Source organism: Podarcis raffonei, chromosome 5 (genome assembly GCF_027172205.1).
Source record: "Podarcis raffonei isolate rPodRaf1 chromosome 5, rPodRaf1.pri, whole genome shotgun sequence".
Classification (NCBI taxonomy): domain Eukaryota; kingdom Metazoa; phylum Chordata; class Lepidosauria; order Squamata; family Lacertidae; genus Podarcis; species Podarcis raffonei.
In genome coordinates, this window is record NC_070606.1 from 29,794,668 (window position 1) to 29,809,915 (window position 15,248).

Consider the following 15,248-nt stretch of genomic DNA (forward strand, 5'->3'; position numbering starts at 1 on the left):
AACAGAATGAAATCTAATTCAAAAAGAAGGAAAAGGTAGTGGAGTGATGATGCACCGCTCACCTTATAGCTAGCCAAATAAAATAAATTAAAATGGACAGGCCAGTTGTTGGAGAATTTAGTTTCCTCCAGCACTGAGAATCTTGGGAGCCTAGTCAAACATCTGTTGAATTAAAATCTCTTCACTGTTGCTTTTTAGGTTTGAAAAAAAACATGATAAAGGTGTGCAAAATGAACTGTATGGACAAAGTAGATAGAGAGAGGTTTTTCTCCCTCTCTCATTTCATGAGGACATGGGATAATCCAATGAAGCTGAATGTTGGAAGATTCAGACGAGACCAAAAATAAATAAATCACAAGATGTAGTGATGGTCACCAATGCGAATGGTTTTAAAAGAGGGTAAAGCAAATTAATGGAGGATAGGAAATCCAATGGCTACTAGCCATAAAAGCTATGTTCTGCCTCCGGTGTTGGGGGCAATATGTCTTTGAACAATGGTTGTTGTGAATCTCATAGGCATCTGGTTCGTCACAGTGGGAACAGGAAGCTGGACGATGGGCCTTTGGACTGATCCAGCAGGGTTTTCGTTATGTTCTTAATTATCCAAATAACTTGAGTGTTTCAACATCATCTTCTCATTATTGGGAGAATGTGCCTATATTACAAATTAAAACACAACTATTACTTTTGGGGAAGGGAGGGAATATAGATGTCTCTTGTTCTTTCTAGTCTTGTGTGGCTCACCAGCAGGGGTGCTTCTGCTTCAAGTCTCAGAAGTCAGTCCTATTGAATTCAGTGAGGCTTTCTTACAGGCAAACAGTGTTAGGATTAGCAGTCCAATTCAGTTATTTCCTGCCTAGGAGGCTTTCAAACAGAAGGGTACCTGCTCTATAAACATTGGATTTCACTGATTTTACCCCAGAGAATCAAGATGAGTAATGTTAATATAACTAATGAAAATGTTTACATTTTGAAAATACAAATTGAATTGAGTAAGGTACATTTCCAAACATGAATTAGACCTTTGACATCTGATGCATCTCTTCCACTTATGTAAAATATTTTGTTCCAACAGATGCTTCCACCAATGGAAGGGAAGGGTAATTTTCTTCCATGCAGCTCTGGAGAGTCCCCAACCTTCTGGAATAGATTTTTCAGGGTGTGCAAGAGGCTGCAACAAATATGGGAAATTTGTGAAATTTGCCTTCCCTCCTCTTGCATTAGTAAAAGAGTCAGACCACTGGCTGATGATGTATAAATATTTGTTGTTCTTCCTTTGATTTAATTTTTGTATCCGCATAAATAGAGAGGTTTTGCTTCTCTCTAATCGTGCCTGATGATCACATTTCTATGTTGCTGTGCGTACATACAGTGGAATTTGAGGGACAAGATGTGTACCTGCAGTTTTCCTAAAGGAAAGTGAGATCTTTGTGGGACACTGTAGAGTGCGATACATCATACTAATGAGGCGATGGGCTGTTTTATGCTTCACAGTGGAGTTTTTCCTTTGTTCTGCTGATTTGAATCCCTGTTGAACTTGTATCAATAAGACCAGGCATACACTGAATATATGGCAGTTTTCTCTTTTGTTGTTTTGTGATCTGAAGATCATACGGGAAGAAATCAGAGGCCACAGTGAGGATTTGTGCTTACTGGAGCAAGTTGCAGGGGGTGTGGTGCTACCAGTCGTTTTTTACCATGGTTATTCTTAAGGGAGAAGTGAAATTGATCATATGTAGCTCAGTGGTAGAAGATATGCTTTGCATGCAAAAATTTCCAGGTTCGATCCCATGTGTCTCTAGGTAGAAAAGCTCCTTCCTGTCTCAAACCCCAGTGAGCTGCTAATTGATCTCATGGTGATCTCTTTTACTGAGGAAGTAAATATGATTTGAACGTGTCTGCATATTATGTACAGTAGGCAGATATAATGGGATATCCTGGACTGTGCTACCTTGGGCTGAAGGTAGTATGTCATAGTTTTGAATGATTTCCCTAATCTTTTCTCCCCCCTGCCCCCAGTTTAAATACTTTATTGAAATTCATAGATAACATACAAAACATACTAAGATGAAAACAATCATGTACTAATAATCTTATATATGTTTACAAAAAATAAATTTAAATTAAATTTATGCAATCTCTTTTTTTCTATCTTTTTTGCTAACATAGAATAGATTTCCTATCATTTCCCGATGCATATGACCTTTCTGGTGATGAATGTACTTATCATTATTACCTTACTCTTTCTGTACTTTCTAATACTTTCTTACAACAATTCATACCTTTATGCTTGTTTTTTAACAGTTTGTTTAGACAAGGGTCATTCAAACACTGCCATAGATATTGTATTGCTGTTATTCTGTAGATATCTCTTATACATGTCCCATTTTTTAATAAATGATTGTCTTGTATTACCTCTTAGCTTGTTAGTCAGTTGTGCCATTTCCACATATTCCAATAATTTGCACTGCCAATCTGATAAGGTTGGAACTTTCCCCCCTTTCCAATTCATTGAGATCAGTACTCAGGCTGCAGCCGTTGTATATAGAAAAATTTCTCTTACATTTTTTGGAATGTCTTTACCTAAAATTCCAAGCAGAAAGGCTTCTGGCTTTTTTAAGAATGTTAACTTAAGATTTCCCAAAGCTCTTCAAGAAAACAACAGCAAAAACAAACCCAGGCATGTAGTTAATATATGGTTAGCACATCAGATAGAGAAGGGGGTCTCACAGGTAGTGCCTGTGGGTACACATGTGCCTGCAGAGGCCTTCCCTGTTGCCACAGGGTCCTATCATCCAACTAAAATTTGGCTTGAAAATCACCCCATTTCCCCATGACAGTTTCACCAGTCTGCAAATGGGCCCATGGACCCAAAAAAGTTGGTGAACCCTGAGATAGAGACCTAGCATAGCTCTCTTCTTCATATGCTTGTTTATTATATGTGCAGAATATAATTAAGAGAGCATTCACAAACATGACCTTGCGCCTCACTTGCAGTCATCTGTTATCTCAGTCTAGTATCTTATTCTGCACAATGTATAGAAACAATCTTTGACAGAACAATATGCTCCTTTTGTGGAGTTGTTGCTTTCTTCCTTTTTAGGTGTCAGAATGCTGGGGGCTGTCATGTATTGGAGATGTTGCTAAGACAACCAGCTACTACAACAGAGTTTTGCTTGAAAAGGTGGCAGGCCAGGGACATTGTTAAGCCAGGAGCTTTTGACATCCTGTGGAAACATATCTTTCCTGACAGCAAAAAAAATGGACAGTAGTCATTATTTCGGGGAGAAGTCACGAAGGAACAGCCTCCCTTCTCATCAAACATACTTTTGTATGATTTCTACCTTGTCTCCCAGCTAGCTTTTAAAAATACTCTCCAGCTCCACAGCAAACAAAAGTTCTTGTTTTCTGAAACTCCTAAGGTACCAGAAAGCAAAGTTGCTTCTTGTAAGCAACAACAAGATTCCATTAAATGTGTCCTCTTTTAAGGATTTTTTTAAAAGCCAGCAGTAGGACAACACAACGCTTTTCCTCAATTATCCCAGTTTTTTATTCAGTGGATGTCCTTCCTTTTTCCAGGAGGGTGTGGAGAGACACAGGTATTTTGTAGGGTTGTTCACTGGTTTTGACCAAGGTGCAAATCCCAAGCCAAATTGGGCCTATTCAGAGAGATTTGGGCATTGTTCAAGGTGGGTTGAGACAGCCAGAAATCACTACAGTCACTTTTGATGGCCCAGAGTGCTCCAGGGCTGCAAGGGCATGGCAGGAAGGAGAAAGTAGGTGCCCTACAATGCTCCACCCTGCAGGATCACCACTTTCATTCAACAGCTGTTCAGCTGAGGCATCAGTCCAGTGGGGTGCTTACTTGCAAGCAGTTTCCCTGCAGAGAAGTTGATCGTAAAGGAGCATCCTGCAGAATTGAGCCTCACTGCAGGGGAGGGCAGTGGGGAAGACACAATATGTTTTCTCCCTCATGACTGTGTGGGCATCAGAGGGGCAGGGGGCATTGGAGAAGGAGGAGGGAGGTGGGTGACAAGGGTTGGAAGCAGCGAGTGGTGCGTGTGTCTCAGGACTGGATCTGCCGCCCCTCCCAGCTGTGGCCCTCATGGGAGAGCCGGCCCTGCTTACCAGGCCCCAGAGTCTAGCATTCCAGACTGCCTCTCACTCAGTGCTGTAGACAGCTTCTCTCCCCGTCTCTTCAACCTGAGCCAAGTGATTCAACTACCTGAGCAAGTTTTCAGTCACCAAGCCACTCTGCCTTCCTTTCAAGTCTTCTTTCTTCTTCCTCGATCCTCATCCTCTCGTGTCTTCTTCTGATTGTTCACTATGAACACCAGCCAACATGGAATTTCACCTCACCAGGCAGAAGACATCCCCCATCAAACACATTGCAAATGACAGAATGCATTATACAAGACCCATCAAGACACAGTTTAAACACAGTGGATTTTTTCATAGAGGGAGCCAGGGGAGCCAGTATCCCAAGCCTCTTGTTTCCCCTACCTGTAAGGGTTATTGGGGGGAAGGAGACTGTCACGCTTCTAAGATCAGAACCAGCTTCCTTCTATGTGAGAGTAGCAGTTGAGGTGGAACCAGACTCTAAGAACAGGGAACACTGAGGTTTAAGTGTGTCATCTAGGTGGCCACTGTGTGAACAGGATGCCAGACTACATGGGAATTTGGCCTGAATTTGATCAAGCGAGGCTCTTCTTATGCTCTTACGATATTATCAGAGCTGTATTTGTTTCCAAAAAAAGTCATAGTATGACTGTGCTTTACTTTTAGTTCATAACTTTATGAGGTGATATTTCCCCCTTCTCTTACTTGTTACTCGCCATGGTGCGGTCACACAGATAAAGATATTCCAATTTCTGACATTTAAAGATTATCAACAGTTTCTATCCTTTCTGGCATGTAAATGGCAAAATAATAATTGTAGGGTTTTTTTTTTTGCATATCATTGATTAACTTATTTATAAGTATTTAAGTGCTGTCAGTTCTGTTCATAATTCATATAGAGAGCCTTCATAATTCATAAGGAGAAGCACCTTAAATCCAGCATCCAGTGGCAGCTTCTCTCCCAGGGTCAACAGCCACTTCATGAGATTATTTCCCCCAGAACTACAGTATAGGAGGAAAGGGTTAAACCGCACTGCATGTGCAGCAGTGCTAAGCCTGATTTCCTCCATACAGCTGCTATTTTTAAAGGAGAGGGGACAACGACAAAGTAAATGTAATCGCACATTTAATGGATTGTCTCTTTCATCCATTAGACAGTAAGCTCCTCAGGGCAGGAACCTCTCTTCTTTACAGTTACCCTGCAAAGCAACAGGCACATCAGTGACTGGTGTTACATGAATAACAACAAGCATGGTAATTTGTATGATTTATTTGCAAGTGACGCTTTCTCAGAGAACAACTAATGACGGTAATTTTGAGAACTACAGAAGCCGATGTACCACTCTTTTTCCATTCTAAGAAATAATAACAATAGGTCTGCCACTGATGAGCATGGCTGTCAATTATGAAAGTTTAAACCCAGGTTGTAATATTTGATATAACTTAGTGGGTATCCCAGATTTCCAGCCAGCATATAATCAGTGTAATATACAAGGGGAGGTTGGGAGAAGACTGGCTTGCATTAAAAAATATAATAAATTGAATGCCACAAGTGTGAAGTGGAAATGATTTGTTTATGTTCTTTTGGAGTAAAATATGTTTTAATTTTTCCATCTGCATTGCTGCAATGATTTGAAAGCCAGATCACGTCTACCCAGTAGCATTATTACAAAACTGGAATTAAAGCTCAGCCTACTCAATCTATCTGTATCGTAAAGCAGTCAAGAAAACGCTGATGGTGGTTGAACACTTGATAGTTTGTCAGGCTTTATGAACTAATGGAGTGTAGATCATCAATAATTATGTTAATAATGGATTTATGGTACTATTTTTAAACAAAGGAATAGTGTAAGGAATATGCCTGAATGACTGATTATGAAAGAACCGTAACACCCCCACCCCCCATGTATGTGTGTGTGTTGTAAATTCTGAGGAGTGAAATTCACTCAGTTATGGGAATGAATTATATGTTATTTTTTTTAAAAAGTATAATTCAGTGAATATTGCACTAAAGTACACCATACCAAATTGCTCTTTTTTGCTTGAAAATAGTCTGAATAATCCCCCCCTCTCCTTTAGGTAGTAGTCTTTGGGGCAAACTCAGAATATGGGGAACTGTCTCATTACTGTCCATCCTTTCCTGCCTCTGTATGATTCTCTCTTGCTTGCTCTTTTTTACGACCGCAGTAAGAACCCAAGACACATTCTTCCAGGTCAGGCCATCTAGTCCAGCATCCTCTTCTCACAGTGGCCAACCAGATACCTGTGGGAAGTCTATAAGCAGGACCTGAGTGCAGCAGCACTCTCCACACTTGTGCTCCTGAGCAAATGGTTTTCAGAGGCCACATTGCCTGCACTTCTCAGTAACACTGTGCAGATGTTCTGAATTGGTATAGTGGATACATGGTGGGTAATGGTCATGTTGACCCTATCCTCTCTTTGGGCCCAACTTGCATTTGTTGAGACCTTGTGCATATGCAACGTTAGAATACGTAGAAGTTGGGTACTCTTACGGGGTGGAGTCAACAGCAATGATAGCCCAGTGTGAATATAATATATACACTTGCACTGCCAGTCAAAGGTGGCAGTAATGTCACAGTAATCAAGTGATGTTGCAGTCATGGCAACAGAACAGGGCTGGGGTGGGAGGCAAGTCCCCAGAATTCCAGCCATCATGGATTTGATCCCCATAGCCAGGAAGAGATGTAATGCTTCTGTGGCAATGGAATCAATATGGGGCTTTGTCCAAATAATATCTCAGGTCCCTGGGCCTACCTTGACACTCCCCCAGTGTGAACGTATTTCAGACTTTTCACTGATCAACAACATGAAGCTGCTGCGGCCAGGGGGGATCTTGTAATCAGTTGAAAATTAATAACTGTGAAGGAAGCCCTCATTCTCAGGTGAATTTACCATTTTCCATCAACTATAGTCAGTGGAATGATCTGCAAAAGAAACCCAGGAATATTGATTGAGAAGTATGCATGAAATGAGTTTTATTAGGTGCATCTGTTTATCTACTGCACTATTGTATCCATACATAAGCAGACATCTGCTCCTAGATTTTAGGAGCAATCTTGCCAAATTTGGTTACAATATCTAAAGTGGTGTCCAAATACATAGCGAACAAGCATACAACTTTCCAAAATATATAGTAGATTTGCTGAAAAATCCTTAACTGAGGGACTTGGGCTTCCTCCTACTCCTCCATATACACTACATCAGAAAGGTAGTCCCATTGAAATAATAAAATGATGGATTGTTGGCTTGGGATCCTAACTAGCTTTCAAAATTCTAATCTTTGACTGATTTCTCCTTTTTATGTGCATGAGTTTGTGAATTTTGCATGGTTTATTTCATAGTTTCTCTTTTCACATTTTTTATTTGTGCTAATCCTCTTGCAGTGTTAACTGGGAACAGTGAGGTGTAAAAAAACAATTAATGTCTATTTGATTTGTTTACATCCTTGCAAAATACCATCTTTTAAAACACAGTCTCCTTTCAAAGAAGGGGAAACCACCATCTAGCTCACCCGAGACATTTAAGATTGGAATGTCATGTTAGAAGCATCCTAATCAGACAGTTGCTCCAGCAAGTTCAGTATTACACTGATGGTTAGAACTTTTCAGTGCTTCAGGCAGTATCCAAGCATGTACCAAAGACCTCTTCATTTACTTATTTTTATTTCATAACATTCGTTGTAGTAAAACCTCAAAGCACTTTACAAAAGGAATAAAACAGTAAGATTGTTGGTTAAAAACCATCAATATTAAAAACATTAAAGAAATTAAAATCAACCATGACCTAATACCAGATTAAACACGATGCTTTCTGTCATGTTTATGCTTGCTTAAATGAAATGTTTGAACAGTCACTGAGAAGAGTACAGTAAAGGTGCCTGCCTGATATCAGTAGGCAGGGAGATCCTGAGTGTGAGGGGCTGCCCTACTAGGGATATAAAGGTAAAGGTACCCCTGCCCATACGGGCCAGTCTTGACAGACTCTAGGGTTGTGCGCTCATCTCACTCTAGAGGCCGGGAGCCGGCGCCGTCCGCAGACACTTCCGGGTCACGTGGCCAGCGTGACGAAGCTGCTCTGGCGAACCGGCACCAGAGCAGCACACGGAACGCCGTTTACCTTCCCGCTATAAAGCGGTACCTATTTATCTACTTGCACTTAGGGGTGCTTTCGAACTGCTAGGTGGGCAGGAGCTGGGACCGAAAGACGGGAGCTCACCCCGCCACGGGGATTTGAACCGCCGACCATACGATCGGCAAGTCCTAGGCACTGTGGTTTTACCCACAGCGCCACACAGCACTGCCCCATCAGCCCTTACCTGCCTGCCTTCTTACAACCATTCAGGAGTTGGCTCTGTCTGCCATTGACTCTGGCTCCACCTATTGTTGCCCCCTCCCCTGCTTTACACCCTACTAGTCACAATGGGTACCAACCATCACTGAGGGAGGGGCTTGGGGAAGGGTGGTAGCTCAGCAGAGGGTCCTGGGTTCAAGCCCTGGCATCTTGAAGTAGATCTGTGAGAGACCCCTGCCTGAAATGCTGGAGAGCTGCTGCCAGTCATTGCCAATGCTGAGTTAGATGGTCTGGCTTAGTAAAATGCAGCTTCCTGGGCTCTGTTTCCTTATGAATTCTGAAGTTGAGAGGAGGAGTGAACGGGGGGGGGGGGGATGTTTGTAGGGACAGTTTGGGCCACACATTCTTACAAGTATGAGGTGGTGTGATGACTTTTCTTTCTGCTTTTAAAACAATTAAAAGGGAATTTGTGTTCCAGACAGCTGGAAAACTCTGCTCCTCCCACACTACAACAGACAGGTAAGCATTTTCAGCTGAGATCTGCCCATTTAATAATCAGCTGTTGCTGCAACCTCTGTGCTCTCCCTGACTTTGAAGTCAGAGAAATTTCAGAGCTATGGGATTTGCTGAGAGTAGGGAAATAATGCTTCTCAAGGCCAGTGGTCCCTGCCAGCCAAACTCAATCCTATTATTTCTCTTCACCTCTCCTTGAAAATCAATAGCCATTTAAGCATATGGTTGAGATGGTCCTGTGGTTAGGCAAAGCACTTAGTCAACTTCAGGCTTTGAATTTCAAGTATTTTTTACTATTATTAAAGGCTTTAGATAAGTGAATAGAGGAAATAGTAAGATGCACCGAAGATAAAGATAAACAATATTATCTAGCAAGCTTTTATACTTGATCCTAACATTCATTTCAGTAACTTACAACCGAAGTGAAACTCCCCAGGCCATGGAGGATAAAGATAAAGCACACTCGAAGTCACCACATAAAATATTATCTGAGGGAGGATATCCCATCAGAAGGCAGCAAAATGGCGTATGGGATGTCTTCCCTTGGAGGAAATTGGTGTTTTGTTCTTGCCATTTGAGGATGGGAGAAGAGGAAGTGTAAATGGAAATGATCCCCATCTTGGGCTACTGTCAGATGAGAAACAGACACTGATTCGTATATTGAAGAGGATGCTAGACAATTTTGACCCCAGAGCTTTGTCTTGTGCATTTGCCCCGCTATGCACCCTTTACCATTTTTTTTAAGGAATGAAAAAGGCCCCTTTCTTTCATCACTGTAAATTCCCCACCCTAAAAGCCAAGTGACTTTCTTTCCCATCCCCACTTGAGATGCCACTGAATTCACCACCGCTGTTGGAAAGAAAAGTGTCACCCACATGGGGGGAGCATTTGTGCAGTCCTACCTCCACTTTCTTGGGTCATTTGTGTTGCAAGCAACTCTTCCTGTTTCTCCCCGCCCCCCAAATGATAGCAAACCTAACCTCAAGTCCGTCTACTGTTCTTCTCTCTTTCCCCTGACCATGGCTAAACAAGAAGTGGTAGTAATTGCATTTGTGCAATTAATCTGCACATCTTTGTTTATGTAAACAGCAGATGTGGGGAGACCTCAGCAGTCTCAGAGATCTGGAGCATGAGCAGAGAGAATTTAATGCTTCCTCTTCCTACTACAGTCCTGGCAAAAATCCCTTCTTTTAAGTTGTTTACATTTCAAGGGAAAGCTCATTTTTTTCTTATCATTCCTATTATGATTACAACTTGCTAGCCACTTGTTCTGCAAAAAGGCCTCCAGGCAACTTACAACATATTTCAGAGCATAAGTAAAAATTCATTATAATAAAAACACATTTATGAAAAAGCGTGCAATTCATTAAAAAATACACAAAGCAACCCCCTGCAGAAAGCTTCAGCAACACAACTAACAGCAATCAATATCTTTGCAGTCTCTCAAAAGCCTTGGGGAAAAGGTAAGTTTTTACCTGACACTGAAAATATGTCAAAGAAGGCTCCAGGGAGACCTCAGTGGGGAGGATGTTTCACAAACAGGGAGCCACAACTGAACAAGGAAGCTTCCCTTGAAATGCAAAGAGCAGCTTCTGGGAGGGGCCCTTTGCCAGGACTGTGACAGGGAGAGAAGGGTTGGAAGTTGCTCCAGCTTCCCCACAGCTGCTATATACATAACAAAATATGCACCTTAATTGTGTTCAGCAGTTAATGGTCCGTCTCGTTTGGCTTTTTGCCTCTAAGTACATGTAACATTTGCTTCTAGTTATATTATTTCTTTACACAAACATTAAGCCTGTGAAATTATATCTGTTCTTAGTGCATTCAGAAAGGCAACCTGTGCACTTTTTAATAGCTACAGTTTAGATTTTTGTTGCAAGACACTTTAAGCTTTGGAGAAGGATAAACCTGTTTAAATGAGATTAAATAATCTATGCAATTGAGTTTCATAGAAAGATAGGACAAGATGGAAGCTGGGCCAAATACAGACCCAGTGTGAAATTCTGCTACATTCAGGTAAAAGCAGTTAGGCACTCATCTACTTGGAAGCTGACAATTCCCCCTTCCGCCCACGATCTCGTTGTGCATTGATTAACAAAGAGTCTTGTACAGGTAGCTTGCTTTCCTTGACGTTAGAAGCTTGTATGTCACTCAATCCAAGCTGCCTTGTTTACTGACATTGTATCTGTTTCTTATGGGATGATGTTTTCTGCCATTTACTTTTCTCATTCCTTCATACGTCAATTCGATTGGCGGAGCTGGAGCAATTCACCAGACAGGGTCTGTGTTACATTTTGTATTCTCTTTCAATCTTTCCTTGCTGGAAGGAGCCTTGTAGAATCAAAAGCAAGGGAAGGGAAAGAATACAGCATTCATGTACTGCTGCCTTTTGGTAGTTGAAAAGAACATTTGCCACTTTTAGCTTCCTTTCTCTCTTTCCTCCTAAACTTAAAAGAAAAAATGTATCAAGTGGCATCATCACACAGCACCTCAAGGAAGGAAAGCAATAATAGGGGTCAACTACAGTAATAAATTTCATAAACACCAGAAATCACACAGAAGCTATTAACATGATGATGCCAATCTGAAAACCTGTAAACGAATGATAAATTTTAATACTCTGTTGCTTGCAGTTTTATAATCGCAGCAGACATTGTGATTCCTCTGGGATAATGTTATTTTTCTTGTGGGAGCTGGTGGTAACAAGGAGAAGGCCATCAAAATACAGGGAGAAGCACATTTGTAGAAAGAACTAAATATATGCATGTACAAATTGTGATTGGCATGATCCCATGAGAATCTATGTGATTAGGGAGTCAGGACTTGTGTAGATTCATAATCCAACTAATTAGAAATAGGCTAACCATTGAAAAACATTCAAAATAGAGGGCAGTAACAACACTGGAAGTCTGGAGGCTAAGGCTGTGCAGTGTGAATTAGAAACCCACCATTTGGATAAGTTAAATAGATGGATAGAATGAAATGGTGGGCATGCCCCAGAGACAGTGGAAAACAGATCTGTAATAAAGGCATTGCATTCTGTACTTCAAATTCAGGAGCAGATGTCTGACTTCTTGGAGTGTGGTGTACAGTGACAACAAGACTATATTCCCATTGGTTGGAGGGGGAGGAAGGGATGTAGACCTTTGCTTCCATGAACTTCCTAAAGTTAATTTATCTTGGGACCCAAGATTTGGAATGATTCTCACTTCTTCCAGCAGTCCATTGCACCCAATTCACATTGTTCAGCCCCCCCACCCCCCACCCCCGTTTCACAATATGCCTGAGAAGCACTTTTGTTGTTGTTAACTATCTTTCTGGGTCTTGAGCTGATACATAAGGAGCTTTTACAACATCCCTAGGTAGCTGGTGACGGTATCCAGTGGCTGGAGAAACTCCTCTAACCTTTCTCTTAGGAGCTAGTATAACTGCATTTGGCATATAGCACCACCTGAAAAATGCATACAGTGTCAGGCCCAACCTATGGTCAAACTAAGCCTAAAACATTTGAAAGGATATGGTTTTCCTTTAATCTTGTTTAAATAATTCAAACTCAGGTTGGCTGTTCAAAAGCTGTTGGGCACAAATCCTGGTGACTTGACTGCCAGTGTCACACCCCAGATTCCTACCCACCCCCCACATTCTCAGGAGCAGCAGCAGCAGCATTGCAATAGCTGAATGTGCTTGATTGTGTTAGGCTGCTATCACAAGGCCAGTGAGAATCTGCCGTGGCCACACCCTGCTTGACCTGCTGCCCCCACTAAGCCTCAGCTGGCTGTGCAATTCAGCTTTTCATTTACGAAGCTCTATTATCCCATACTGAAAATAAAGTTGTACATAACATTTACTAACAGATAATGCACCACATGATCTTTGATGCCTGTTTGGCATTGCTGTATGCTAAGGCTGTCTTCTTGGCAGACGTCTGTTTCGTCCTGTCACCACTTGAGTTGCAGGGGGTTGGACTAGATGACCTTTTGGGTCCCTTCCCTTCCATCTCTACAAGTCTATGATTCTATTTAATGTTGAGGGCATTCAGACACTAGGCTTTCTGGAAAGAGGTTTCTACTGCAATCAGCAGAATCAAGTGGGAAAGCATGGCCAAACTATTTCAGGTTTCAGGAAGGGATTGCAGGTGTGTATTTCTAGGGAGGAAGGAGGAATTCAGATTTGTTTGCATTTTAATCAGAAATGACCAAATTTACACTTCTCAAAACAATACATGAACCAAAATTGTCATCCTTTGGAATTCACACTTATCCAAATTTTGCAGTGCCGTTATCCAGTTAATATGCACAATAATGCATGTATTAGGGGAAAATGTGGATAAAATACATATAGAAGTGACAACAAAGTGCATTACATTAGTGGAAGTTGCTTGCAAATATATGTATATTAGCCAAAACTGCATACAAAAATGTGTTTATTAGGATAAATTCTTGCCAAAACACTTTTAACACATGAAGTGTATGTTTTTAGGACCCACTTATAGTTGTAAGTGGGTTGTTTTTTAATAATGATGATGATGATGATGTTAATGTTATAAACTGCTCTGGAACCTTAGGGCGAAGGGTGGACAATAAATAAATGATAAATTTTCTGGAGGATTCCCCCCCCCCCAATGGCTGAGAACATGAGGACAAAATTTGAGATTGCAAAAATGAAAAGAACTAAGACAATGAAATAGATCAATGTCTCCACCCCTATTATGTATGCCACCTAGAAGATGTAATGAATGTGTTCTAGATTTCTCCTGAGGGAAGGACTAGAACAAATGGGTAGAAATAACAGGGAAGTGGAGTTCAGTTAAACGTTCAGAAAAACTTTATAATGGCAAGAGCTGTTCAACTAGGGGACAGAAACTGCCTCATGGGGTAATGTGCCCTTAAATTACTCAAGGTATTTAAGCAGATTGTGGACCACAGTCTTATCACGGATGCTTATTTACAAGATTCTTGCACGTAAAAAGCTAGTGTCTCAAAGTGAAGGACAGGCTAACGTTTTTTCTGACTTCTAATTTTGTGTATGGATTTGTTTTAGGGAGCAACACACACACACACACACACACACACACACAGCACAGTCCAGAAAAACAACAGCAACAACAATTTTGCTAACTATTCTGCTGAGTGGTCATATGTGTAAAAGAGAGAAAGGGGATCAAACATACATTCCCAAACAGCAAATTTAAGAACGCATTTGTGAAAAATTTGAATTAGCATTTGGTTTTCCTGATTAATCACATGCTAATTTCAAGTCATTGTAGTACTGCATATGTGTAATAGAGGCACTGGATGCAACTCAAGCTTTTTTAAAAGTTTAAATGGACTAAGCATATATGTTTGTGGATTGGTGACAAGCATTAGACCAAGGAATCTTGATAGTTGGTTGACCAAGGCCAACTAGCGGAGCCAGGTTCACAGCTAAAGCCAGCCAGCCAGCCTCAGCACTGGGCCCCTTCCAATAAACAGTAACAAGGCTCTGAGTGTTTCATCTCTCTTTCTTGGAGATGATAGATAGAGATGTAATCACACTTGCTAGGGCAGAGATAATCAAAAAGCACTACAGCCAACATAGAGTTTATTTTGTTACAGCTGCTATGGTGGATGGTGTGCTTATGAGCCATCTTGAGTGTTTGATCCTGTGAATTAAAAAAAGGATAAACCCCCATGAGCACACAGTAAAAACTGATAAGTCTATATAAAAAAGAAGCTTTTCCACAGCAGAAGTTGGGCATCTAGAGGTTGCAACACATGAAAGGAAGAAATGAAAGTAATCCATTTAGTGTCTGTGACAACAGCTTTAGCCAAAAGGCCAATATACCATTTTAAAGGGTTTTTTTTTAGTGGTAAAAGAACAGTTATAAAATCAAAGACCAAATTAATTCCTCCTTTGCTGTTGCACAGTCTATGATTCTGAGTTGATTATATCTATTAAAAAAAAAGATATCAATAAAGCCTGGGAAATCAGAAGCCAGTGACAAGCATACTTTTCAAAGAACTAGAGAAATTATCCCATCTTTTAATATTTTTGTCATGTTCTAGGTAGATTAAGCATCTACAACTGGATGGAGGGCAATCTTGCACAGGGGCAACTGGAGGCAAGCAGCAGGATGCTGGGATCAAGGATTAAGGAGTGAGCCCTTGTCACTAACGAGAGCAGTTTCCTAGACAGCTCATCTATACCAGTGTTCTTCACCCTTGGCTCCCTAATCCCATTGAGTAAGCCATCTGGGAATGATGGGTGTTGCAGTTCAGCAACATCTGGTTATCCAAAGTTGAAGAACACTGATACAGACCATTCAG

At 41.1% G+C, this 15,248-nt stretch overlaps 1 long non-coding RNA gene across 1 annotated transcript; it reads right to left on the reverse strand.

Annotated features, from left to right (window-relative positions):
* Positions 1–5,237: 5,237 nt before the first annotated feature.
* Positions 5,238–8,527, reverse strand: LOC128413896 (uncharacterized). The gene is made up of 3 exons (XR_008330511.1): positions 8,456–8,527; positions 6,895–7,064; positions 5,238–5,318 (listed from the first exon to the last, which is right to left on the reverse strand). It is a non-coding gene; the product is annotated as an uncharacterized LOC128413896 (long non-coding RNA).
* Between the last annotated feature and the right edge of the window lie 6,721 nt (positions 8,528–15,248).